This window comes from Mustela nigripes, chromosome 16 (assembly GCF_022355385.1).
Source record: "Mustela nigripes isolate SB6536 chromosome 16, MUSNIG.SB6536, whole genome shotgun sequence".
NCBI lineage: Eukaryota > Metazoa > Chordata > Mammalia > Carnivora > Mustelidae > Mustela > Mustela nigripes.
The window spans coordinates 24,383,896-24,411,447 of NC_081572.1; the positions used below are offsets into that span (position 1 = coordinate 24,383,896).

The 27,552-nt window shown below is 42.3% G+C and overlaps 1 protein-coding gene across 3 annotated transcripts in view; it reads right to left on the reverse strand.

Moving 5' to 3' along the window:
- Positions 1-24,360, reverse strand: part of ZNF652 (zinc finger protein 652) — a 62,007-nt gene extending 37,647 nt beyond the window's left edge. The window contains exon 1 of one of the 3 annotated variants that reach the window (XM_059380571.1): positions 24,191-24,360. The gene's annotated coding sequence lies outside the window, so the exon portion shown is untranslated. Of the gene's footprint in view, positions 1-20,610; positions 21,683-23,686 lie in introns of those variants that run through there. The other 2 variants (XM_059380572.1, XM_059380573.1) reach the window with 2 other exon arrangements.
- Positions 24,361-27,552: the final 3,192 nt, after the last annotated feature.

Below are 27,552 nucleotides of genomic sequence, written 5' to 3' on the forward strand. Positions count from 1 at the left end.
ATAAAGCCACAATCTTTAGCTCCACCTCATTTCAGAACCTATCAACCCAAAGGGAAAAAAAAAAGGATGTTACAAAAAGTAGTGATAGTAAATAGTAAATGAAAAGCACCTAATTTTCTCTTGGTTATACTATAAAGATGGTCCTAACATTAAAATACAAACTCTAAGTACTAAACCACAAAGGTATCAAAAGCAAAGGAAATTTGTTACAGAGCTACCTAAAACCATTTGGCATACCTTCCTAAAACACTGTCCGTCTTCGATACTTTCTCAAATCTTAAGAATTTTTTTCTTTGGGTCTTACTGAAGAAACGTGTTGTCTGGAGATAAGCTTTCTATACACTTGTGTATAACAACCACATAAGAAAATATTAAAACATTTTTATGTTCACTTCAGGAAATTCTTAAATTTAAAACCACTCCAAGTTAAAATATGACCACTTCAAAGAATATGGGATAATCTCAAAGTTAAGACCAAAACAGCTTTTGATACAAACCACTGCATGTTACAGAAACAGTAACCTAGTTTCATTTTGAGTGTAGTGTTTGTTGCCCTCAAGGGACAGGCAACTTTCGAGCAAGTTTTTTTCATTAAATGCCAGATAACAGGTAAAGCATAGGGGGGACAATTTCAATACATCTTCATGCGACAACTCATCTTAACTCTTCAGGTTAAGTAAAGATATGTCCAATCGTTATAAACATATACACACCCCATACCAACAAACCTCCGTTAGTTACTGGTGACACAACACTAAAATTTTAACTCCAGGCTAACCTACAGAACATGTAGCAATTTAACAATTTGCTTGTTAGGAGGGGGGAAAAAACCCAAAAAACAAAAACACGCTCAGCATCACACAAAATTATTCTCAGCTATTTGCTTCCTGGCCCAAGAGCTGGTTAGTAATAACCTGAGCAGGAAAAGCTGATGGAAGATGTTCAAATCCAAGTTATTTTTCCCACACAGAATTCTTAATTGCCTTTTCCCAAAATAATGGTTCTCTATATTGAATTGTCAATGACTGTGCATGTTTCAGTAAGACAAAAATCCCAAACATCCAGGTTTCTGGATGAACAACCTGTTTTAAGATACTATCTGTGGGGTGCCTGGGTGGCTCAGTGGGTTAAGCTGCTGCATTTGGTACAGGTCATGATCTCAGAGCCCTGGGATCAAGCCCCGCATCGGACTCTCTGCTCATCAGGGAGTCTGTTTTTCCTTCTCTCTCTGCCTACTTGTGATCTCTCTCTTTCTGTAAAATAAATAAATAAAATCTTAAAAAAAAAAAGACACTATCTGTTCATAAGCTTCAGAGAAGTTACTTTTAAGGTATGAAATAAGTTAATTAGTAACAATACACACTTTGGAGATTTATATTTTAACTGCACTGGAATGTCTAAAAAAATGAGCCTATGAACAGCAAAGGCACCGAGCTCAAGAGGAAGTGAACAGACCCTTGGCTTGTAGACAAATGAGTAGGTGGAGGAAACATTTATGTGGGGAGGATGATTTTTATATAATGTTTCTTAATCTAAGGAAAACCACAGCTCTTCACAATATATGTGCTATAAATAGACGTAATAAAAAACCTGAACAAATATTTATTTGCTCACTTTTGTTTTCTAAATAACTTTTGACATTACTCGAATCCAATGAGTGGTCAAGATCACCAAGCCAACATGACCAAGCAGGTTGCCCAGTCAGAGGCCTGAGGACATACGACTAAATTTAATTCCCCTTCATCTATTTATGTTGGAGAAAACATTTCAGTCAGCAACATGGACTCTGACTCCACATATACTGCCCTTAACCACAATCAAATAATTTTCACAGTAGTTCACATCAATGCAAATATTCTATCCCTACTTTTGGCAATTTCTTTAAGAAATGTGGCTAGAGTGATCAAAGCTAGTACTGATCACAGAAACATTGTTCAAGCAATCACTCCCTCCTTCCTCAGCTCCTCCCCCCCCCCCCGAAGAAACCACATTTATCTAAGAGTCACATAGTTCCTGTCAGATAAGTACTAGTCTCTTTTATAAATGGAGGAAACTAAGGCCCACTGGGTAAAAGGTGAGTCAGAGGGATTCTGAAAGAGCGAGAAGTAGTTCAATATGTAACTTCTCTGTTCTTTTCTCCCTTAAAATCCAACCAGAAGACAGATGACTTTTTTTTTTTTTTAAGATTTTATTTACTTATTTATTTGTCAGAGAGAGAGAGGGAGAACACAAGCAGGCAGAGTGGCAGGCAGAGGCAGAGAGAGAAGCAGCTCCCCGCTGAGCAAGGAGCCCGATGTGGAACTCAATCCCAGGACCCTGGGATCATGACCCGAACTGAAGGCAGCGGCTTAACCAACTGAGCCACCCAGGCATCCCGACCTTTTTTTTTTTTTTTAAGTGGAGTGGAGAGGTGGTGGTAAGGAGATTACCTAGATTTTCTCATATTTTTATAATGAACATGTATTATTTCTATAATAAACAAAACATCTAATTCTAAACTAAAAAAATTGATGAAAATGATTTCATCATATTCCTTCAGATTCAATATACAGGATCATTTAGATGCAAGGGTTAATGAAAGTTGGAAAAACACGCAATCATAATTTAACTAAGCACAAAAAAACACCTAAAATCTACACCAAGCCTCCAAGTATCAGCAGGCTTTTAGTAACAGTCAATCATTACTTACTGAGCACCGACAATACATGAGGTACCACAGACATTACTGTGGATGTAACAGATATGATCCCTGGTCTCAGGAAACTTAAGGATATCATCAATTAGTTTATAAGTAGGGTGAGCTTATGTTCTACTTTGCTGGGCAAAGTCCTGAATTATACCTGATTCTTCCAAAGTAATTACTAATAATGCCCCTCTCACATATCTCCCAGTCTGCACAATAAATTATATGATTACCTACTTATGCAAAAACAAATTACTTTTCCCACAGGGTACCATGTTCATAAAATGTATATCATTTCAAGATTTTATCTTTCTTTTTAAATTCATTTTATTCCTGGGATGCTTGGGTGGCTCTGAGCTCATGTCATGATCCCAGGGTCCTGAATCGAGACCCACGCGGGGCTTCCTGCTCAGCAGAGCCACTCCCCCTGCTTGCGTTGTCTCTATCATTCTAACAAGGAAATAAAATCTTTTAAAAAATAAAATAAATATATTCATTTATTTCTTATGACACATTAAATTTTCTTTTTTCTTTTTTTTTAAAGATTTTATTTATTTATTTGACAGAGAGAGAGATCACAAGTAGGCAGAGCAGCAAGTAGAGATAGAGGGGGAAGCAGGCTCCCTGCTGAGCAGAGAACCCAATGCAGGGCTCGATCCCAGGACCGAGATCATGATCAAAGTCAGAGGCCCAACCTACTGAGCCACCCAGGCACCCCTATTAAATTTTCTTAAATTAGGGCGCCTGAGTGGCTCAATGTGTTGGGGCCTCTGACTTCGACTCGGGTCATGGTTCCAGGGTTCTGGGATAGAGCCCTGCATCAGGCTCTCTGCTCGGCGGGAAGCCTGCTTCCCCCCTCTTTCTCTGCCTGCCTCTCTGCCCACTTGTGATCTCTGTCAAATAAATAAATAAAATCATTTAAAAAAAATCTTAAATTATAAAAAGTTATGGGGTGCCTGGGTGGCTCAGCCATTAAGCATCTGCCTTCAGCTCAGGTCATGATCCCAGGGTCCTGGGATCAAGCCCTGCATTGGGCTGCTTGCTCAGCAGGAGCCTGCTTCCTCCTCTCCACTCCTCCTGCTTGTGTTCCCTCTCTCCCTGTTCGCTGTGTCTCTCTGTCAAAAAAGTAAATAAAATCTTAAAATTATAAAAAGTTATTTATTTTAAACATATACCTCACTTTGCTATATGTACCTGTTATACAATGAAATCAAAGTTTTGCTATAATAAAGTAAGAGGAAATCAAAATCTGATTTTATCACATCAAAAATGTACACAAATAAATCAAATGAATAAAAAAAAAAAAAAAAACACCAAACTTTTAAGACTATGAACCCCTGAGGGCAGGTAGTTCTTTTCAAAATATTACTTCAACATTCTAACCTATGTTTAGCTCAATACTGAGAACTTTTCAGATATTTCCTATTACAAGGAAAGAGGACAGAAAACGTCTAAGATGAGTCTGGAACATCTTGTCATAATGGAAAGCAAGGAAGCTATCAAAGACAGGAGCTGTTTCAAAAGACTCAGGGGATGCCTGGGTGGTTCAGATGGTTGAGTGGTTGAGCGTCTGACTCTTGATCTCAGCTCAGGTCTTGATCTCAGGGTGGTTGAGTTCAAGTCCCATGTTGGGCTCCATACTGGGCATGGAGACAACTTAAAAAATAATAAAAAATAAAATAAAATGCAACTCTGTGACATTGAACATTAAAAAACAAAACACAACAAAAAGCTTGTAGTTCTAATGGGGTGCGCCTGGGTGGCTCAGTGGGTTAAAGCCTCTGCCTTTGGCTCGGGTCATGATCCTGGGGTCCTGGGATGGAGCCCCACATCGGGCTCTCTGCTCAGCAGGGAGCCTGCTTCCTCCTCTCTCTCTGTCTGCCTCTCTGCCTACTTGTAATCTCTGTCTGTCAAATAAAATAAATAAAATCTTTAAAAAAAAAAAGCTTGTAGCTCTAAAAACTAATTTATAAAAAATAAAAGGGACTGGGGAACATGTTAAATAACCCCACATTGATGCAATCTGCAAAATCCAGACTGAGAAATTATACAACAAATGATCCAGATTCTTCAACTAAAACTGTAAGGGAAAAAACGAGAGAGAGAGAGAGAGAGAGAACAAAGGAAGGAGCACCTATAAGATTAAAGAGACTTAACAGACATATTAACTAATCACTCTTATTTGGACCCCAATTCAACATCCTAGCCAGTGTCTGTTTAAAAAAAAAAAAAAAAAGATTGAAAAAACAATTATGAGTTCACTGGGAAACATAAACACTGACTAAATACTTAATGATGTTCAGGAAGTTTTTTAGTGTAATAATGGTATGGCAGTTGTCTTATAAAGAAAGAATTCTTATATTTATAAATAATATGTTATGATGTCTAGAATGTTTTTTAAGTAATTTCTACACCAAACATGGGGCTAGAGCTCACAAACCAGAGATCATGAGTCAGATGCTCTACCAACTAAGCCAGGCAGCTATGTGCTCCTAGAATTGCTTCAAAGTAATTGGAAAGGTGAGTACAGTGAGGGTAGCTATATATGAAATAGACTGGCCATGGGAAATGGGCATATTAGGTTTGTCACACTTTTTATTTTTTATATTTGAGAATTTTTATAATATAAAAAGGTTTTCTTTTTCAAAAGCAGCATTATCTCCTTTGAGAGACCAAAAACAGTACCATAATTTAGAAACATAATAGGACCCTAACCTGAGAAAAAAATATTGTACAACCAGAATTAAATCTAAATTAATTTTTGGTATGACGAAGGAAGTGGGGAGCACATAAAATATAGTGCGAAAATCCCTTCATATTAGGACTACTGCCTATTTTATACAACTTAAATTCCTCTCTCAAAACTAATGCAGGCAATATGATATATTTCTGATTTAATTTAATCCCAAATATGCTCGCACATAATGATCAAAAATAAAGGAAAAATTGGGGCACCTGGGTGGCTTAGTGGGTTAAGGCCTCTGCCTTCGGCTCAGGTCATAATCCCAGGGTCCTGGGATCGAGTCCCACATCGGGCTCTCTGCTCAGCAGGGAGCCTGCTTCCCCCTCTCTCTCCCTGCCTGCCTCTCTGCCTACTTGTGACCTCTGTCAAATAAATAAAATAAAGGAAAAATGAAACATGTTAGAAGTAAGACATTTTACCTAGGAAGGTCATTGCTCAGTCAAGGTTAGAATCTAACCTTCTAGACAGTAGCCACCACCGCATCTTGCTTTTAATTTGTCAAGGACAGAACAATAAAACCAAGCCAAAACCTTGGTCTTTATGTGTAACTAAGCATATCCGGCTGTAGGTGAGGCTGTAGATCTATATGGCTCAAGGGCACAGCCAGTGTTCCCGCAGGAACTGGCACTGAGGCTGCTCTGTGTGTGTTCTCAAGCTGGTACCCTCGACAGCGGTTCTGCCACCTCCGTATGAACAGGTCCACCTAAGAGACTTATGCAAACACAGTACACACATGTTTACAGACACAAAGGTGCGAGAAGACGATCGTTTTAGATGGTTTTCTATCTCTGCCACACCGTGAGATGACCACGATTCCCTTTTTATTCAGTCCATGCTGCCGCGTCACCGTGAGCACAACGGTTTGAAGCATTTCACTGCACAAAAATTGAACGTCAGCACAGGTGATAACCACAGCTCTCACTGTTAAATAGAAAGTCACCTTCTTCCCTTCCTGGTTTGCTCCCTCCATCCTAAGTCAGCAATTTTCATGTATCCTCAGTTCTAAGCCACATATTCTATTGTTTCTAAAACAAGACTGCTACACATTTCCCCTCAGTTCTAAGATGCTATTAAGTTTTTATTTTATGGTCAAGTCTGAGAAGATCCAGACAAATTTGCTCTAGTCTCTCTGACTGAGGCTCTAAACTTCTGCTCATTTTTGGCTGTTCCCTCTACCTTGCCCCATGATGTAAGGAACCAGTAAGTCCTAGGTTTACAAATTGCCCTGTCTTCCCTGTCCCAATGGCTAACACAACCTCCCAGTCCAGGCCCTGATCACCTCATACACAGCTTAGAACAATCTCTGATTCCCTCTTTTAAATTACTTTACACAGAAATCTTCTAAACTGCATTTCCCTAAAGAATGTGGATCACATAATTTCCTAGCTACAAAACCTTTATTGGTTTCTAAAGCCTTGGAAGAAAATACAGCTCCTCAGCAGAGCATTCCAAAAGCCCTCCACCATCTGAGCCCCACTTTTTTAGTGTTGGCTCCCAAAGGCCGCCTCTCCTACCTAACCTCCTCATGCTATTTTTCAAATACACCTTGATTTTTTCCACCTCTAAACCTCTGACTATGTCATCCTTTCCTTCTGCCTAAAACACTGCTCCACGCCATTCAATTATAAAATCCTAGCCATCTTTCAAGACCTGGCTCAAATGCACCTTCCTCTTGAAGCTTTTCTTGACCACGTTTTTGTTTCCTAGAATAAGAGGACTTTTTGGTTGTTTAGGAAAAAAAAAGTGGCATGTTAATGAGTTAAATGACTTAAAGAGTTCCACTTATTCTGGGGGGAAAGTGATTTTTAAAAACCCACATCTGTTTGATGTTGCCAATTCCTTCCTCCTCTTCCATAGCTTCAAGGAACAATTCAAATTAGTATCATGAGCTGAGATGCCATGGTTTGCCTTAGGGGGGATTCTGCGCATTAGCAAGTGTGGAGTAAAAGATACCCACGTATTTCCCTATCTATAATAGTATTCTGCCTCAAGGCCAGCACCTTTTCCTCAAGAAAAGCCAGTCATCGCAGAGTGTGTGAAACCATCCGGCATAGTAAACTGGTGACTATCACTTGCGATTAACAGACAAGTTAATTTCCTTATAGACAAAAGATGGCTCCGTCTTGTGTGCTCTGGGAGACAGCAGCTCGTAAGTATACTGGAATGCATAGTTCCACTGTGAATGAGCTACACTCCTCCACATTATAGATCGTGTTTTTATATGGAACACAGAGGGGTAGGGAAAAAACCTTTAAGCATACCCTAAAATGGCCTTGGGCAGAACTGTCTGAAAATGCCAAAAGATAACTTTCAAGGCATCAATGTTAAAGAGAACTGAAATTTATCTGAGTGGAGATCAGATGCATTATATATGACGCATACCATGTACGACTCAAATTAATCTATGAACAGATATTTGAGCTCATTTAAGCATAGAGTTTACGAGACTGACACGCTACCTACTGCGCTAAGGAGGCACCTAAGCATAGGGTTTAAAAACCTGATTTAGGATGTTTCGAAATTGAAAAGGGATATTAGTTGAAAACCTAGTGAAATCTGAATTAACTCTGGAGTTGACAGTAATATACCAATCGTGCTTCCTCAGTTTATGTAATATTTTAACATGGTTAGGTAAGAATTTAACAATTGGGAACTGGATGAGGGGTATACAAATATTCTTTCTGCAACTTTTCTGTCAACCTCAAGCTATTCCAAAATTTAAAACTTATTTTAAAAAATTTAAAAAGAGGGGCACCTGACAGACTCAGTGCACGCCTGACCTTGGGATTGTGAGTTCAATCCCCACGCTGGGTATAGAGATTATTTAAAAATAAAATCTAAAAAATTTTAAAAGAGACTTATTGGGATTACAAAAATTGAGTTATAACCACCTTAATTAAGATTGTCTTTGGGTGGGGGGTGCCTGGGTGGCTCAGTGGGTTAAAGCCTCTGCCTTCGGCTCAGGTCATGATCCCAGTGTCCTGGGATCGAGCCCCCCATCGGGCTCTCTGCTCTGCAGGGAGCCTGCTTCCTCCTCTCTCTCTGCCTGCCTCTCTGCCTACTTGTGATCTCTGTCTGTCAAATAAATAAAATCTTAAAAAAAAAAAAAAAAGATTGTCTTTGGGGCACATGGGTGGCTCAGTCATTAAGTTGCTGCCTTCAGCTCAGGTCATGATCCCAGGGTCTTGGGATCGAGGCCCACATTGGGCTCCCTGCTCAGCGGGAAGCCTGCTTCTCCCTCTCCCACTCCGCCTGCTTGTGTTCCTTCTCTCTCTGTGTGTCTGTCAGATAAATAAATAAAATCTTAAAAAGAAAAGATTATCTTTGAATATAAAAAAGCATATTGCTTTATCTGTTTATTTTTCTCCAAAGTGAGGTTTTTTTAAAACTGACTTTGCCTTTTTAAGCTTTGATATTTCTAAACATTCTCAGGTTTACTTGGTAAAGACTATCCATTAGCAAATGGGCTGGTTTTTTTCAACAGGATCCATGTACAAACATGCGTGCACACATTTTGTGGCTTGAATCCCAAACCGGCTAATGCCAGGGGAGCCTGACTGATGTGTGACATTACTGGGCACAGCCAATTACCAAAGTACGGTGTAATCTTCCTTAGAGGGGGTCAGTGCTATTTTCCTAAGTGTGAAGTGTGCATACTTTTGGACCCAGCCATCCAAAAATTCACCATTAGAAGATAATGCCACAAGCATAAAAATTTGTATATACAAGGGCAATCGCTGTAGCATTATTTATTATAACAAAAAACTTGAAGCCTAAGTAATGGTATGCACAGACACTGGCATACTACGTAGCCATCCAAATTATGATATAGATTTATATTAATTAACACAAAAATAAGTCCACATCAGAAAAAAAAAGACTAAAGGGCAGGATCATGCCATCTCATTAATGTAGAAGCTATGACTTTACAGTACGCATATGTACAGTCACACCTAGAGACATCCTAGGATGGGGTGAGGGTGGGGAAGGAGATTCTTTCTTTACACTTTTCTGTAATCCTTAAATAACTGTAAATAAGCATGTATAATTTTTTTTTTTAGAAAAATAATAAGCCTATTCTTTTTTATGCTATATAGAAGCAATTTGTCTCATACTCAAAAAAGTCATTAAGGGCAAGTTCCTAAATATGTAATCTTTAAAAAAAAAGATCCCCCATTCATGACAGGAAATGGCAAAATATTTGTGATTAAACCTTATAAACTGTAACCTCAGAAAGCTGAGAAAGTTATATTATAACGTCAGACATTAGCCAAAAGATTATAGGTTGTCAGTGCTAACAGTTAACATTAGCTATGTAATTTTTGCTTCTAGATGTGACACACACCATCACAATATTATGTTTAGCTCCAAAAGACAAAACTATAGTTATAAATATCAAGTAATTTCATACGGATTCCATTTATAAATATGTATACTGCTTCTAGTGTTTTTACTTTAGCTCAGAAGATCAGTCAAGAGACTTTTGGTACATAAGCAAACATAAATCTGTCCTCTTGCCAAGGATTTCTCTTTCCACATCAACGAATTTAGGAATTGCAGGAGAACTCACAGCACATTCAGTACTCCCTATTATATGAGAGACAAGGAAACAAGAAGCTCAGAAAAGTTATAGGGCTCCTTTAAAGTCAATAGCTAGTTGCCAGCAGAGCTGGTCCTACCACCCAGATTCTGGTCATATAAGGCCCAAAATGAATTATTTCTATACACCTGTTAGAATGGCTAAAATTTAAAAAAAGAAAAATACCAACAATATCAGGCACTGACAAAGATCCAGAACAACTGGAACTTTCATATGTTTCCGGTGTCAATGCAAAAGAACACATGGCTCTGGAAAACAGATCGACCCACACAGCACAGTATGACCCAGAGGGGCCGTTCCCTGGGAGTCACCCTCGAGAAATGAAAACTCACCATTCATCCCGAAACCTGTCCGTGAATATGTATGGACAGGTTCCATTTCCAAAAATGGAAATAATCCAAATGTCCTTCAACAGGTGAATGGAAAAACAATCTGTGATCCATTCACATCAATGGAATATTACTTGGCAATAAAAAAGGAACAGCTGAGACACACAAAAACTGGGATGTATCTCAAAGGCATTATGCCAAAAGAAATCAGTCTCAAAGGTTACATATGGTATGATCCCATTTATAGAACATTCTCCAGAAGAGAAAAGGATAGGGATTAGCAAGAGGTCATGGTGGGGGCCGGGGGGCAGAGCGGTGTCTGAAGGCCAAGGTGCTGCAGCAGGGAGCGTTTTCAGGTGACAGAATTGTTCTGTATCCTGACTGTGGTGGAGGTTACATGAATCTCTAATATGTACGGGTATTCACATAATGGTACACAACACAATGTCAATTTTACTGTACCTTACTTTGAAAGTTAAAACAAGGGACTTATTCAGTCTCTGGTTTCTAAAAGCCAGAAATACTAGGCGCCTGGGTGGTTCAGTTGTTAAGCAGCTGTCTTTGGCTCAGGTCATGATCCTGGGTCCTGGGATCGAGCCCCACATCAGGCTCCCCACTTGGCAGGGAGTCTGCCTCTCCCTCTTCCACTCCTCCTGCTTGTGTTCCCTCTCTCATTGTGTCTCTGTCAAATAAATAAATAAAATCTTAAAAAAAAAATTAAAGCCAGAAATACTTATGGGTTTTTAAATTCTATTTTTAAACTTCAGGGTTGTTTTTTTTTTTTTTTTTTTAAGATTTTTATTTATTTATTTGACAGACAGAGATTACAAGTAGGCAGAGCAGCAGCCAGAGAGAGAGGGGAAGCAGGCTCCCCATTGAGCAGAGAGCCCGATGTGGGGCTCGATCCCAGGACCCTGGGATCATGACCCGAGCCTAAGGCAGAGGCTTTAACCCACTGAGCCACCCAGGTGCCCCAGTTTTTGTTTTTTTTTTTAAGATTTATTTTTTTGAGAGAAAGAGTGTGTACATGTGCAAGTGAGCGGGAGGAAGGGGCAGAAGGAGAGGGAGAGAGAATCTTCAAGCAGACACCACACTGTGTCAGAGTCTGACGTGGGGCTCGATCCCACAACCCTGAGATCATGACGAAGTGAAATCAAGAGTCAGACATTTAAATGAGACTGAGCTGCCCAGATACCTCTAAACTTCAGTTTTTAATCAACAAAATAGAATGATTTAACAGGCCCTTTCTCATAAAATCTCACTGCCAAGAAAAGAACATATTTAACTTGGCAAGTTACATAACCTCACTTTGTCTCAATTTCCCTGCTGGTAAAATGGAGTAATAATAATATACTACCTCAAAGGGTTATATGAGGATTAAATAGCAAATGCTTTGTAAAGGTTGATGAATAACAAAAATACAGACAGTATATATAACTCTGGAGACAGAAATCAAAGACAGTGTCAACCAAGTGACTTTAAAGTGTTATCCTTCTGGAGAACTAGGTTCCGATGAGTGCTTTTCTGATAGAGCTGTCTCTGAATGTAGTCCAACCCTGGAACTGGATTTTTACAGAGAAGTGAACACTCACTGCTGAGTCCTTGGGAGATTTTTATTCTGTAACCATTCTACATAAGCAAATTATTGTCTAAACCAGCTCTGTGTTAAAGAAAGTCATGTTATGGAGTTAAAAAAAAAAATCTTTCCACATATTCGTTAATCTCCTCAGCTCCATTTAACTTAATAAATAACAGGTAGACCGTGTGTATGTGTGTGTGTGTGTGTGTGTGTGTGTGTGTCTGTCTGTCTATTAAGCAACAGCAGGTGTAGTCTGTTTGTCTGTCTGTCTATTAAGCAGCAGCAGGTGTACTACCTCTTGGAATACCATAGCTTAAAACACTAGGCAAAATGAGGATCCAACCATAACCCTTCTAGAGTTTTTGGTCTTTAAGAATTGCCTTTCCAGAATCCATCAAAATCCTTGAGGAGAACACAGGCAGCAACCTCTTTGACCTCAGCCGCAGCAACATCTTCCTAGGAACATCGCCAAACTCAAAGGAAGCAAGGGCAAAAATGAACTATTGGGATTTCATCAAGATCAAAAGCTTTTGCACAGCAAAGGAAACAGTTAACAAAATCAAAAGACAACTGACAGAATGGGAGAAGATATTCGCAAACGACATATCAGATAAAGGACTAGTTCCAAAATCTATAAAGAACTTAGCAAACTCAACACCCAAAGAACAAATAATCCAATCAAGAAATGGGCAGAGGACATGAACAGACATTTCTGCAAAGAAGACATCCAGATGGCCAACAGACACATGAAGAAGTGCTCCATATCACTCGGCATCAGGGAAATACAAATCAAAACCACAATGAGATATCACCTCACACCAGTCAGAATGGCTAAAATCAACAAGTCAGGAAATGACAGATGCTGGCAAGGATGTGGAGAAAGGGGAACCCTCCTACGCTGTTGGTGGGAATGCAAGCTGGTGCAACCACTCTGGAAAACAGCATGGAGGTTCCTCAAAATGTTGAAAATAGAACTGCCCTATGACCCAGCAATTGCACTACTGGGTATTTACCCTAAAGATACAAACGTAGTGATCCAAAGGGGCACGTGCACCCGAATGTTTATAGCAGCTATGTCCACAATAGCCAAACTATGGAAAGAACCTAGATGTCCATCAACAGATGAATGGATAAAAAAGATGTGGTATATATACACAATGGAATACTATGCAGCCATCAAAAGAAATGAAATCTTGCCATTTGGGACAACATGGATAGAACTAGAGCGTATCATGCTTAGCGAAATAAGTCCAGCAGAGAAAGACAACTATCATATGATCTCCCTGATATGAGGAAGTGGTGATGCAACATGGGGGCTTAAGTGGGTAGGAGAAGAATCAATGAAACAAGATGGGATTGGGAGGGAGACAAACCCTAAGTGACTCTTAATCTCACAAAACAAACTGACCATTGCTGGGGGGAGGGGTGTTGGGAGAAGGGGGGTGGGGTTATGGACATTGGGGAGGGTATATGCTTTGGTGAGTGCTGTGAAGTGTGTAAACCTGGCGATTCACAGACCTGTACCCCTGGGGATAAAAATATATGTTTATAAAAAATAAAAAATTAAAAAAAAAAAAAAAGAATTGCTTTTCCAGGGGCGCCTGGGTGGCTCAGTGGGTTAAAGCCTCTGCCTTAGGCTCAGGTCATGATCCCAGGGTCCTGGGATCGAGCCCCACATTAGGCTCTCTGCTCTGCGGGGAGCCTGCTTCCTTTTCTCTCTCTCTCTGCCTGCCTCTCTGCCTACTTGTGATCTTTGTCTGTCAAATAAATAAAATCTTTAGAAAAAAAGAAAAAAAGAATTGCCTTTCTAGGGGCACCTGGGTGGCTCAGCGGGTTAAAGCCTCTGCCTTAGGCTCGGGTCATGATCCCAGGGTCCTGGGATCGAGCCGCACATTGGGCTCTCTGCTCAGCAGAGAGCCTGCTTCCCCTTCGCTCTCTCTGCCTACCTGTGATCTTTGTCAAATAAATAAATTTTTAAAAAATATTTTTAAAAAATTACTTTCTACATGGAATAAGGTCATAAATAAAATGGTTTTCTCCATGCCACATTACTTGGATTTCTACTTCAAACTACCTCTAAGCATAGCTTTTAATTTTAGCACTCTCCCACACCCCATTTAATCTAGTAAGTCTCCGCTTAGGATCGACTTCAAGAAAATAATTTTTGCTAAGCACAAAAGGGTGATTTTCACATAGGGTGATTTTCAAACTGCCTGACCCACCCCAGTTTTGAGAAATGAATTGGAATAAAAAAAACAACAGACTGCCTCACAACCAGTAAGGGTAAGTACTGTTTTCTGAAGGTTTCGTTTCAGTTGTGGGTGGGGTATGAATATGAGAACACATAGGACCACACGTGCACTGCTGCTTACTGGGGGTCATGGTCAAAAAAGTTTAAGAAAGAGTGCTATAGGGAATTCAGTAAACAGTTCTGGAGTGAGAAGAGTCCAATTCTGCACTCTCTGGCTTCTGTGGACAAGTCTTTCAGTGCTCACTGCAGCACCTGGCCTTAGAGACAGAAGTCATCTTCAAAGAAAAAGAAAATCTAACTTTCCATTTGAATTGATGAAAAGGTTGGAGACTGGGAGGCGGAACAAACTGTCTTTTGGATATTGTTGTAACACCTACAAGGTGGAATAGATGCCTAAGTGTATACGTTCTTTTTTTTTTTTTTTTAAGATTTTATTTATTTGAGAGAGAGCACATGCATGTGGGGGGGGGGGGGGAGGGGGGGGGGGGGGGGGGGGCAGGGGGGGGGAGGGGCAGAGGAAGAAGGGGAGAAAGAATCTCTGCTCACGACCTAAGTCAAAACCAAGAGCTGGAGACTTAACCGACTGAGTAACCCAGGTGCCCCAGAATTCTATACATTCTTTACCATAACCTAACAGGAAGAAACTAGCCATTTGAAAGCAGAAAATTGTTTACTATGCATGTATTTTCCAAATTTAATTTAAACATTGGGTCCCTTTCCAATATTAAGTTTAACTTAACACAGTATACAAGATTTAAATATACTTTATGTCGAACAACCAAGTATTTTCTTTTCGAGCAGAACAAGATACACTTTAAAATGTATCTGCTTTTGAAAAAGAAGTCGGGGTGCTGGGTGGCTCAGTCATTAAGGGTCTACCTTCAGCTTAGGTCATGATGGCAGGGTCCTGGGATCAAGCCCCATATCCCACTCCCTGCTCAGCAGGGAGCCTGCTTCTCCCTCTCCCACTCCCCCTGCTTGTGTTCCCTCTCTCCCTATCTCTCTCTGTCATAAATAAATAAATTTTTTTTAAAAAAGAAGTCTTCACACTGTGTAATATATACAAAGACTTTTTCTCTTTGTGAAAAATCTTAAAGATAAGAACTATCTTCCAAAACAATCTGGTTTCACCCACTAGGAGACTATAATTAGCCTATTTTCTTTCTTTTTTTTTTTTTTTAAGATTTTATTTATTTATTTGACAGAGATTACAAGTAGGCAGAGAGGCAGGCAGAGAGAGGAGGAAGCAGGCTCCCTGCTGAGCAGAGAGCCCTATGTGGGGCTTGATCCCAGGACACTGGGATCATGACCTGAGCTGAAGACAGAGGCTTTAATCCACTGAGCCACCCAGGCGCCCCAAATAAATAGCCTATTTTCTTAAAAGATGACTAGGAGCACCTGGCTGGCTCATTCAATAGGGCATGTGATTCTTAGACTTGGGGTCATGAATTCGAGGCCCAGGTTGGGGGTAAACCTTATTTAAGAATAGTAAAAAATTGGGGCACCTGGGTGGCTCAGTGAGTTAAAGCCTCTGCCTTAGGCTTGGGTCATAATCCCAGGGTCCTGGGATTAAGCTCTGCATCGGGCTCTCTGTTCAACGGGGAGCATGCTTCCCCCTCTCTCTCTGCCTGCTGCTCTGCCTACTTGTAATCTCAGTCAAATAAATAAATAACATCTTTTTTTAAAAAAAAAGAATAGTAAATTTTTAAGGTGACTTATTCACTAAAACTTATACTCAAATCCGTTTTCATATTTAAAACCTTATTACAATTTAGGCAATTTCCTAGCATATCTCTTCTCTACACTAGATAAGCTAAATAGGACTTTCGTGTGCTAAATCGAACAAAGTCAATGCTAAAATTGCTCCCGGCCTTGTAGCATCACCTCAGCGAGTGAGTTGTGTAGAGCAGGGGTTCTCAACCTCAGCACAGCTGACATTTGGGAGCAGACCACTCTTTGTTGTGAGGGGCTGTGCTGTGCCCTGTAGGATGGTCCACAGCTTCTCTGGCCCCCGCCCTCTGGATGCCAGTAGTACCCCCCAGGTTTCACTTGCGGCAGAGATCTCTCCAGCCATCACCCAACATCTCCTGGAGGCAAAATTGCCCTTGGCTGAGAACCACTGCTTTACAGGTTTGTATTTTAATCATTATTTCCATGTTTGGACAAGAAGAGAGAGAAAATGACAATAGTGCAATTACAGCAAAAAAATGTAACCAAGTGCACTTTTCAACAGAAACATGGAGTCCCAGCAGGGATTATGGGCCAGGCCCAGGCGCCCATCAGAAGCACCTACCCCACCCCCTACCCCCCACACCCCCACAGGGCTTTGGGGGCAGGCCCACTGCACTTCACAACACTCCAAGCCAGGTTAACTATACTGAAGTACTTTTCTCCTGTTGCTATTTGTTTAAAACCTTGGGTTTCCAAAAAGTTTAAATGTATCACAGTTATAAAAATATTAAATAAACATTTTAAATAATTAACAATGCAAGAAGGATTATTATGTCATTATTATGAAATGAGGCAATGAAAGAAATATTTAGCAGTTAAAAGATAAATCTTTCAAGAGATGTTTAACTATTTTTAAGACATATTCTGTCATATTTAACCCCTCTTTAAGGATAAAAGTATATAGGGTTTGGGATGCCTGGGTGGCTCAGTTGGTTGGACGACTGCCTTCGGCTCAGGTCATGATCACGGAATCGCAGGATCAAATCCCACATCAGGCTCCCAGCTCCATGGGGAGTCTGCTTCTCCCTCTGACCTTCTCCTCGCTCATGCTCTCTCTCACTGTCTCTCTCTCTCAAATAAATAAATAAAATCTTTAAAAAAAAAAAAAAGTATATAGGGTTTACTCTCAGGTAGATTTGGGGATTCTCTTAATATTGTAAAAACCAAGCTAGGCCTTTGAGAATGTACTTAAAAAAAAAAAAAGTTCGAAATTATTTTGCTCCACTAAATATTTCAATATTTAATTTAAAATAGGACATTATAATTTTCCTATGGATAGCTGAAGGATGCTTTTTTAATGAAAAAATTATTTAGTGGGTATACATTGGATCAAATATTTTAAGTACAGGGCGCCTGGCTGGCTCAGTGGGTTAAGCCTCTGCCTTCAGCTCAGGTCATGATCTCAGGGTTCTAGGATTAAGCCCCACATCCGCATCATCTCTCTGCTCAGCAGGGAGCCTACTTCCCCCCTCTCTCTTTGCCTATTTGTGATCTCTGTCAAACAAATAAATAAAATCTTTAAAAAGAAATTTAAGTACAGAAAAAAATATAGTGAACAGAGCACCACTACTCATAACAGCCAAAACCAGAAATAATCCAAATGTCCATCAAAGGTAGAATGGACAAATAAATTATAATATATTCATACAACTAAATATTACATGAGGAAAAACTAATTGTTGTGACACATGAAAACATGAGTGAATTTTATAAACATAATTTTGAGCTAAGGACACTATACACACATGAGTGAGTACACACTGTATTTCACCTATGTACAGCTTAGAGATTTTCCACAGCAATACACAGAGTTTCCTCATTCTTTTTTGCAGCTGAAAAATATATTCTATTGCATGAATATACCCTAATTTATTTACCAAGTCTCCACTGACAGACATTTAGGTTTTACCCAAACTTTTGCTGAGTTTATTTAGATGAATTTGTATGCTAGAAAGAAAACCGTAGGGTTCTCTATAAGGAGGATCTTTTAGGCAAGGTAACTTCAAATCCCAGCTCTAAGAGTATATTAATACAGGAAAAGTCTCTGGGCAGCAGTGTCACAGTCTTAAGAGGAACTGGGGAAAAAACATAGACTTACCTCTACAACTAAGATCACATACACTCTCCTCTTCCCCTCATAACAAAAAAACAAACAAACCAAAAAACCCTCAAAAAACCCCACACCTCACCATGTGTTTCAATGTTCACAGGCCACAGATAATACTTTAGAGACATTAATATGATACTTGTGAAAGGATGAAAACAATTCATAAGGGCCTAGTTAAAATCTCTTTTTGTAGGCCACACAGAGTAATTAAGAAATCATACTCCAGGGGCGCCTGGGTGGCTCAGTGGGTTAAAGCCTCTGCCTTCGGCTCAGGTCATGATCCTGGGGTCCTGGGATGGAGCCCCACATCCGGCTCTCTGCTCAGCAGGGAGCCTGCTTCTCCCCTTCTCCCCCCTCTCTGCCTGCTTGTGATTTCTGTCAAATAAATAAATAAAATCTTAAAAAAAAGAAATCATACTCCATCGAATCTCCAAAACTGAATCAAAAAGCTGAAAAGTCTAAATTCCAAAGCGGTTAAAGACTCTATCCTTCACTAGCATTAAAAACAAAAGGAATCACCCAACACTGTCTTTGTGAAATCCAGCTAAGAGTAAGAGCCCTCTGGTACCACACGCATAGCAAGACCAAGAAATCAGGCTCTGGGGTCATACTCCCACCATGCCTCTTCCTCTTTCTGCTCCCTTCCAACAATCCCTTCTCGCCACACACTGATTGGTTTATCAAGAAACTGACAGAAGCAACTATAGCTTGGCTAGGCCTTTGACTCTACTATACCAGAAAAAATAATAGTTTAAAAAAAAAAAGTTTCTCCTCCCCAGAAAAAGTTTACTTAGCAAAATGTCTTAAGAGTTGAGAAAAAAAATATGTAACTCGATCATCTCAATTTCATTTGTTTAGTCAGTCTGGGCTCACATAGCACAAGTGCTCTTATTATTATTATTATTATACATCTGGCTGAGATTAAATTTTTTCAAGTGTTCTGCAAAATCTAAGGCAAGTCTAAGACCATTATTTGCCAATCCCTCTTTATCAGCAATCCAATACTAGTGACTGATTTCATTGATGGGAAAGCCTTACATGGCTCAGTAATAAAGAAAATAAGGATTAGCAGGGTCCCTTGAGGTAAAGCCTAATGCATTACCGATGTGTCTACCTTATCAGAAAAGTCTCGAGGTAACTCTTGTGGGTTTACAGACTTATCACAATGGTATCCTGCAAAAATGACAGAATAATTTAATTCTACATAAGCCAAGAAATTCTATTTTAAAAGCTCTATGCACTGAATAGAATCTACTTTCCAAAGGACTCCATCTCTTAAACTAGGGTTTAAAGAGAAAAAAAAAGTCACATTTTACCATAAGGTTACCTTTTGGCCTAAAAACAAGGCTAGGGATACACACCCACAATCTGTAGGTATAGACCTAAAGTGGAGAGTCGATAAAATGTGACAGGTCGGCGGACTTGACTTTTCTTTCCTTCACCCACCAAAGCAAAAATGCCTAAGGCACTCAAATTTATAACCCAAATAACAGTTTATGATCAAAACCTCAGATGAGCAATGGGAATTCTTTAGGAGAAAATGTTCATAAGTGTTTTTTTTTTTTTTTCAAATCAAACATAACTGCTATATAAACAAACAGATTAACTAAAATAAGCCTCTGATGTCTTCACGATTCTGTCAAGCACTTTATGGCTTGCATTAACCATGAAAATTTACACAAGGCTTTGCACGTGATTCAACTCTGGACACAGAACTCATTGAGACACGTTAATGTCCTAAGACACCCCTTTCACCACACAAGCTCTGAATAGGCTTAAAACAAGCACAGCCTGTGGGTAGCACTGCAGAATTTGGGGCCAAGTTTTGTCGTCTTCACCATGTTCAGCCAGCCATAGAGCAACAAATCAAAGTTCCAATAAGCACACTGCACCTGCAAGGCTTAGGTATGCACCAAGTCAAATATTTGCCATTTTTTCATCCCAAATCTGCACAAATGAAAGTATGCAGATCTTCGCACCAGGCCTCTTGCCAGCCAAAATGATCTCTCTTCCCTGCATCCGCTGTGTCCTAGCATTTACTGAGTCCTTACTAAGGACATGGACATGCAGCAGGAACTGTGCTAGCAGCTTGCATATCTTAGCTCTACCCCTTAAAACAAATCCCATCCTATTGCTGAGGAAACTGAGGCCAGAGAGGTCAAGGTGATTAGCCCCATGCCGCAAAGCTGGTAACTGGTGGAGCGGATTCAAATCCTGTCCTGCCGGGCCCCAAAGGACCATCTCCCCGATCTTCCTTCAGCTAAATTCACTACCTGCAGCATAGTTTCCCTCTATCAAAGTAAATTCAAAAATTCAAGTGCTGTCAGACATGGTGACAGTAGGGGTGCCTGGGTGGCTCAGTGGGTTAAAGCCTCTGCCTTCCGGCTCCGGTCATGATCTCAGGGTCCCAGGATCAAGCCCTGCATCAGGCTCTCTGCTCAGCGGGGAGCCTGCTTCCCCGCCCCCCCCCCCCCCCCCCCCCCCCCGTCTGCCTACTTGTGATCTCTGCCTGTCAAATAAATATAATCTTTAAAAAAGGAAAATAAAAGAAAAGTAATGGTGACAGTAGCTGAGAAGACAACCATACCTACAGCTGGAGCACAAGATCCAAGAGTTCCCCACAAGGAAACGCCTTCACCGCCTGTAACATACCTAGGTCCAGAGACTATGGCTCAAAATGTAAGAGACTCCACCGGGGTTTTTGTTGTTGTTGCTATTGGCGGTCTCTCCACTGACTTTTTACAACAAGGGAAATGAAACTCAAGGGTATATTCACATTTTTTGTGAAATTACCTAAAACCCTTGAGTAAAGGGTGATTTTTTTTTTTTTTTTTTAACAGTTCACTTTTACAGTTTACTGCTTTGCTAGGCTCCGGACACTTTCAAAAGCAAAAGCGCATCAGCAGCATTACTAATCAACTTTCTTCTACAGACTTGAAAAGTATTTTCTTACCACGCTACAAGATTACTTCCCATACTTTGAGCAGAAATGGAAACAGCTCTGGGCGTCACGAATCAGATCTGGAGGCCACAGTTGCAGAAAGGAGGTAGGTGCTGTTTCCCCTGAGTAGGAGCCGCTGATCTGAAACCTCCTAAGGGAAGGGTGTCTGAGGAAGAGTGTTGAAGAAACTAAAGCAAGCTGTTTGTATTAATGAGGGAGCTGCTGGCACTACTGCTTAAGTGTTTCTCTGCCGTGCAATTGTTTCCCGGCTTCCAAGCTCTGAATCTGGCAGACAGAATGCTGTTCTCACAACCATACGTGTTCTGCGATCAGCTGCTCTGTGGTGTGTGGGTGTTTAACTAGGTAAGTGACTGGTAAGAAGAGGTTCTGCAATTTTAAATCAAGGAAGCACACCATCCCCTGAGATTTTAGTGATCTGTCACTATAGGACGACGCTGACAAAGTAACATTATTTGTAACTTTGAAATGGTTTGGGGTTAGGATAGGCAAATAATTTCCAACAGTAATGCTCTAGGCGTGACACGAACAAAAAATATAACCTTTAATCCAAGCCACTTCAAGCATGTTTATTAGATAATAAAAAATGCAATATTTGCCATCTCAGCATGCTTTCAAACTTCACAGGGTACACTGCATAATTATTAGAATAGATGCTGTTCTTCAGGCGTGTGGAACAGGTTCTGTGCAAGATTCCAAAGCCCCCCTGCCTTCCAAACCTTCCAAAGAAATGTTAAAACCATGAATTGCTTAGCCTCTCAGAAACCCAAAAATGTAAAAAGGAAAGAAAGAAAGAAAAGAAAGAAAGAAAGTCGAAGGATTTCTTCCTTAAGTAAAAAATATCAAAATTGTAAGCTCCTGGAGACCTGGGGACTATGTTTTTTTAATGTCACTGCCCATCACAACACTATCACAAGTAGAATAAATCCCCCTTGGTTGAAATATAATCAAAAGGGCAAAGCTGGATCCAGAATGATTTAGAAAGAATAGCTGATATTTACCCCCTGCTTGTTGATAGAAAAGTGCAACGTTCATCCCTTGTTCTAAATTCTAAACACGGAGACTGAATTCCATAACTGCAACCAAGATCCTTCCATTAAAACAAAATTTTAAAATCGATGATTCTGGTGGCAATGTCATCCTGAATTATGACATGAAATCATATCTAATAAAGTCAAAAAAATCTGCACGGAGCAGGTGCTCTATTATGGGAAAGATAAAGCCTTCTTTTAAGATATCAAATCAACCTCCATAAGCACATCGTGGACAGGCATCATGAAACAGACCACTGACTTTGCTTTTGAAATCTGCTACCTTTAGAAAACAGGGCAAGGAACGTACATCATCAACTGGTCAAATTCAGACAAATTATCTTGACTCCAGTCTGAACTTTTTCTGAAATGCTCTCACACATCTCCTTTTTACAGGAAAACAGGGAATGATACCTTACAGACCCCTAACCCGCTGTAATCAAAGAACAAAACACAAGGATACACACACATCACCTACTTTGTTGCTCAGGACCAAAGTACTGTAATGTCAATCCTTAAGAAACAAAACAAAACACAAAACTCAAGTTCCTTTCACTTTTGCATAATACAGATCTCAACCTGACCGTCCCAGGACTAGCTTCAAGAGGACTGTAATGCACACAAAAATTAGGAGTGTCTTTTTCACCAAGAAGAGGACCCTGAAGGCTTCCATGATCCCAAAGAAAGGTTAAGAACCACTGAAGAAGACATTTCCGGAATTGCTAAAACTCAGAAGTGAACATTTTAAACAAAATTATACTAAAGGAATTATCTATCTAAATGCATGGGCACAGTCCCCACACAGGCAACCAAGCTGCCTGCCAGTACTGACCACTGACCATCTCTGTGCAGCTGACCCCTCTCAAATGAGCCCTAGGCGGGAACACCCCCCCCCCCCCCCGCATTCAGCCTGCACACACATGCCAGCCCCAGCAGCTCTTCATTCCTTAAGCATACACATGTTGTCAACAAAGCATGTGCTAGTTGTCATTCCCAGAACAATACAGGCCTGGCCATCTCTGGAAAAAAAAAATACACATTCTTCCCCAAACATGACCCTATTTATTTACTATGTCTTGACGACGATCTTAAATACGGAGACAAAATAAATGAAATGCATCTAATCAACTGAGGGGAAAAAAGCATCACTCAGGTGTTGCTGAGGGTACACAGGCGATGCAGATCAGGAAAACACTAGGATAACGATGCTTGAACATGGGGACAATCAAAGACACACTCACGCAGGAACATCCTGAGACCATGGTTGTGGAAAGAACCCTTCTCCAAAAGCAAAAGCACATTCCTTTGATTGGCACAAGCCCTTCCTGACAATGGATCCGCAATGACAGGGGCTGCTCTGGCAATCAGGAAGTGTGTGTGTGTGTGTGTGTGTGTGCGCGTGTGTGTATGTTGTGGGGGAGGGATGTACTAAATGTGATCAAAGACTGGTCCTCTTCAAAGAAGAACATATGGGATCTCAAATCGTCAAGACAGACTTCGAGGGTGAGGCAGGGGCATTTATCATTTCTACAGAAGACATCCCTCGACAATGAGCATGTTATGTGCAGATGTAACGGGGGTGTCACTATCATTAGTGTCTCCCATCTAAGAATCTTAAGTAGAGGCTGATTGGAGGGGAGGAGGGGGTGGGGGTGGAGAAAGGTCTGCATTACCCTCTGGGGTGAGTGTCGTTCGGGTATACACCGATGCATTTTATCTCGGGCGGCACAATACTCCCAGGGGTTGGAGGTCTGGGCGCAACCGCAGGGCCGGGGAGGCAACGGGTGCAAGCTGCCAGCTGCAGGGCAGGGGAATGCTCGCAGGAGGACCGGTGCAAATCTCCCTCGGCCCGCTAACCCAGGCAACCCCAGCTTCCCCTCGGGCCTCTGGGCGAGCGGGCTCTCTGCAAAACTGGAGCCCGGCCCGGGTCCGGGAGCTAGGGGACGAAGGAGCAGAAGCGGGCGCCCCCGGCCCAAGCTCGCGACCAGGGGAGCGCAGTGCCCCGGGCCTCCCCGCCGGATGGGGGCTGCTCCGGCCTAGTGCACGCAGCTGCCTCGGCGAAGGGTTAACCCGGCGCCCGAACCCCGGCCGGCCCGGCGGGCGGCGGAGGAAGGGCTGCTGCAAGGGGCGCAGCCGCGACTGTGGCGTGTGCGTGGGGGGCAGGGGCCCCTACTCACCCTGGCCGGCCGCCTCCGCCTCCGCCGCCCCGACCGCCGCCTCGGCGGTCCATCCCTGCGGCGGGGGGCCTGTAGCCGCGGCGCTCGAGTAACAACCGCCGGCCGGGCCGGCCCCTCCCCCCCGCCCAACGTCTGTCCTCAGGGCCGCTCCACAGACCCGGCCTCGGCCGCCGCCGCCGCCGCCGCCGCCGCCGCAGCGCTACGTGGCCGCCGCTCCGACGTCTCGCGACTCCCTTCCGAGCGCGCGAGGGCGAGCGGGGCCGGCGGGGCGGGCGGCGCGCGGGGAGGGAGGCAGGGGAGGGGGTGTGCGTGTGTGGTTGTGTGTGCGGAGCCGGGGGCAGGGAGGGAAAGCGAGCGGCGGCGAGAGCGCGCGCGCGCCCGCGCCCCGTCCCTCGCCCGCCTTCCCCCCCCCCGCCCAACGGGGAGCCGACACCTCCCTCCGCCCGCCCCCCTGGCATCCCGGCCGCTGGGCGCGGCGGCGCGCATGCGCAGCCCCTGGGGCCGGCCCTGGCGCACCTTTTCTCCCCGCTGCCACAATGTGAGCGCCCTGCCGCCCAGATAACCGCCGACTCCCGCTCCACCCCCGCCCTCCCCCACTCCGCCCACTGCTGAGCGCCCAGGTAAAGGCGTGGACTGCGCGTGCGCACCGCTCTCCCTGGGTCTGGGGGCGTGGTTGCTGAAAGGAAGCCAGAACGCAGAGTGGGAGGGAGCTGGGGGCGGAGGGTGTGAGCCTCCCCGAAGTAGGGGCGGGTTAGGATTAAGGAAAGGTAAAAGTGGAGAAAGGGGGCCGAAATAGGAAAGTGGGACCAAGTGAGATTTAGAAGTAAAGGAGCCTTTGGCTTATGAAATAAAATGTTTTAAGAAATCTTGACTGTAGCTTCTGTTACTGGAGGGTAGGGTGAGTGACAGAGGACAGAAATAAAGGAGACAAAATATAAGCAGTAGCGGTCATTCACCAGATAAATGGGACAGCTAAGAAAACCTGGGGAAATTTAGAGATTGCCGGAACGGTCAGAAAAACAAATTTAGAGCCGCGTTTGTTCTGTAGCCAGGAATAGGGAAGGGGATGTGTGTGTGCTTGAGACACCGAATTGCTGTAAGAAAGGAAGCCTCCATTGAAAGTATTACAGCAATATGACTAATTAGCTATTAATCATTAATATAATTAATGGTACTATTAGCTAACAAGGTAGCATTTATGTGAGTTCCGAGCCAAGAGAGGGTGTCCGTAATTGTAAGTGCTTGGCGTTCGGAGAAGGAAGTGAGGCAGGCAAGGTAAAGACCTGGGGAAGAGAGGACCCAAGACAGTAACTTGGAGGGTCAGGATGACCCTTTCCCACCAGAAACCAAACTTCCCCGATGTTAAATCTTATCTCCATTGGAACTCCTCATCCTCCTTCCATTATGAAAAAATATCTTTGCATTAAGACCTACCTCTTGACCCATTTTCAATGCAACTACTTCTCTCCCAAATAACCATTCCTTCCTTTGCCTCCCTACCCCCCCAAAAAGAAAATCCCTATAGCAAGTAAAATGACCTGAATCTGGGATAGGGTTAGGGGAGAGATTGAAACTTGATACACAAAAGTGTTCCAGGGCTAGCTCTGTCCTTGGCCCCTTTTCTGAAAACAGATGCTTGGTCTTTATTATCCTTGGACTCCACACTCCAGGGAGTGTAATTTGGCACCTTTGGGTTGTGTTCCTCAGTAGTGAGCGCCTTCGGTGGATAAACACTAAAAACGACATCATAATACAGCAGGTAGAGAGAAAATCTTCAGGCAGAGCAGGAGGAAATACGCATGTATAAATAATAAAAGGAAACACTTAGGGGCACCTGGTTGGCCCAGTTGGTGGGGCATGTGATTCTTGATCTCAGGTTTGTAAATTTGAACCCACTTTGGGTGTAGAGATTATTAAATAAATAAGTAAAATAAAATCTTAAAAAAAAAAAAAGGACTTAGATTTAATGCAAGAAAGAACTTGGCCTCCACAGGGGCTGATGAGCTCAGAACATCCAACTAAGATGTCTAGTGTTGCCCTTCTAGGACATTTAATCCATTCCCTACTCTGCCTGTCAGGGCAATCCAGCTTAGAAGACCGCAGTGCATAGCAATGGCTAAAGAAGCAACATAACCTTCCAATTGTCTGTGACTCTCCACCCACAGGCCAGTCCCCCAAAGGGGTCCTAGTAATTAGAATAGCAATATTATTACCTTCTACTCGAGGAGTGCTTTATGGTTTCTGAAGGGAGATTATGTCCATTATCTCATGAGATCCTGTCTATGAGGCAGGCAAGACAGGTATTATTACAGTGAAGGAAATTTGGGCCAAGGAATATTTAATGGCCCAGTCAATCACTCAACCCAGAAAACAATGGAGGGTTTGACTCTGAAAGACTGCTACATATTCCTGTGGGTAAAAATAGGTAGCCTTGGCACGTGATAGAGAATAATTTTAATGGACAATTCTATCTATACCTGTATCTCCTCTCTTCCACGTGTATTCCCGCTTTTCTTCTCTTCAGGGGCCTAGAGTTGGCCCCTGTGTTTCTGAAGCCTTGGTGACCAGTACTTTGGAAGCCTTTGGGGCCACAGGGCTGGCAAGGAGAACCCCGTTGCTCTGCTCTCTCTTAATTCTTCCCTTTCATATATCTACCCGCAGCAGGTAGCTGCCAAACAGTGTCCTCTGTCAACGTGTCACAAGAAGAAGGCATCTGCTCTCAGCCAGACTGCTAAGCCCATCCCCCCTTCTTCAGCGGCTGACACTACAGCCGACAGTCAATGCAAGCACCATTTAGTACCCACATCTGGCCTCCCTGGAAGATCAGGCTTCTGTCATCCTGGTTTCCTGGCCGTGGATAGTTCTTCACTGACTTCTTCCTTAAGGCAGTGGACAAAACCCAGAAGAAGCCATTTTTTTTTTTAAAGATTTTATTTATTTATTTAACAGAGAGAGAGAGAGCATGAGCCAGGGGGAGTGGCAGAGAGAGAAGGAGAAAAAGACTCCTCATTGAGCAAGGAACCCAACATAGGGCCTGATCCAGGAATCCTGTGATTGTGACCTGAGCTGATGGCAGCTGCATAACTGACTGAGCCACCCAGGCACCCCATAAAAGCCAATTAAAAAAAAAAGGTTTAGTAGACACACACACACACACACACACACACACACACACATGAATATTACTCAGCCATAAAAAAGGATGAGATCTTGCCATTTACAACAAGGAGGGACCTAGAGTATTATGCCAAATGAACTAAGAGAAAAACAAATACCATATGATATCTGTTAGAAGTGGAATCTAGGGGCGCCTGGGTGGCTCAGTGAGTTAAGCCGCTGCCTTCGGCTCAGGTCATGATCTC